The sequence below is a fragment of the Sitodiplosis mosellana genome, unplaced genomic scaffold (genome assembly GCF_009176505.1).
Source record: "Sitodiplosis mosellana isolate CC-2019 unplaced genomic scaffold, AAFC_SMos_1.0 Smas_scaffold_6991, whole genome shotgun sequence".
In the NCBI taxonomy this organism is placed as follows: Eukaryota; Metazoa; Arthropoda; class Insecta; order Diptera; family Cecidomyiidae; genus Sitodiplosis; species Sitodiplosis mosellana.
Window position 1 is genome coordinate 1 of NW_022602111.1, and position 1,348 is coordinate 1,348.

Sequence of the window (1,348 nt, forward strand, 5' to 3'; positions counted from 1 at the left end):
AAATGCCCAGCAAACCAACATTGAGTTTCGATTTCAGCCAGTGACCAAGAGACGCATGAAAAAATATCGTAAGTCAAAACACTGTCGAAATTGTTGTTTGAAATTTTCGTCTTGGTAGTTTTCAATTGTCATCAATTTCGTGAACGATCGATAATTGTTGGCTTGCAATTGGTTTAAAATAAACGATAAATAAATGTCAACTGTCTCGCTCGTTGATGTTGCCGTTTTGTTTTCTTTGTGTTCATTCCCATAGGGCGGTACTTTCATTTTCTTCACAATTTTTTTCTTACGTCAACCGAATTCATCACTCTGAAATTGCATGAACAAATGAGCATACACTTAGTTCCGTTTTGTTCTTGGTCAAATCAACACGCAAACAAAATGGATCGATATTGTTCGTATTATCGATGCCCGAATTGCCTCCGCACTTTTTCAACCGTATCAATGGAGCCAATCGGAATGGATAATTGCAAAAGTTGCCATATGTGCGTGCATCCCTTTGAAGTTGTGAGTAAATTTCTACATTTTTTTCTAAAAAGAGTTTTAAAATTAGTGGTAATCAAATTGAAAAATTAAGTAAGTGAAAGAATTGCTCCATAGAAAATCAATAACATTGTCCAATGTGCGTGCATTAATTTTGAAAAACGTTTTTTTTTCACAGCAAAAGAACTATGCAGCGGTCGCAAAGTATCGTGCAAAATATAACTGCTCGTGCTGTAAGCTTGAATGGAGCGCCGTGAACGTACATTTGAACAGCCCTCAAAATTGCTCGAGATGCAACGCTTCCATCGTTCCTCATCTTCATGTATGATCTGATCTCAATATAAAAATTTCACACATTCCAAATGATTCATTGAACGAGCGATGTTGCGCGTTCGTGATTCTTCGGAATAGTGGCAGTAGAATATTTTTTTAATAAATTAGGGTGTGCTTTTGATTGCAGGAAATGATCTATCGCTAAAATCATACTGAACCGCTGGGTAAGCTTGCTTCATGAACATTTTCCATTTTTTCTTCACATGGTTTTCATTTCCTTAAAATCCAGTGAAATTCTGAATGAAATTAGCTTCTGAATAACTTGTCAAGCGAAAATAAAGTGTTTTTTTTTCAACATGTCATTCAATGAGATTATTTCTTTTGAGAATAAACCTATCGATCGATTTATTTCTGTGCATGGTATAATAAAAAGCATCATTGACTGCTATTGAAAAATCTGCTTCATTGTTTTTCTTGATTGTGCTTTCTTGTTCATTACTCGTGGATAAACTAGCTTCCAACGCGAGTTTTAAAATTGAATAAATGTCAAACAATTGACTGAAATGTTAATTTATTAATGGAGCAATACAAT

General features: G+C 34.6%; 1 long non-coding RNA gene across 1 annotated transcript; it reads left to right on the forward strand.

Moving 5' to 3' along the window:
- The first annotated feature begins 295 nt into the window (after positions 1 to 295).
- Positions 296 to 997, forward strand: LOC129580069 (uncharacterized). The gene is made up of 3 exons (XR_008689334.1): positions 296 to 507; positions 662 to 805; positions 944 to 997. It is a non-coding gene; the product is annotated as an uncharacterized LOC129580069 (long non-coding RNA).
- Positions 998 to 1,348: the final 351 nt, after the last annotated feature.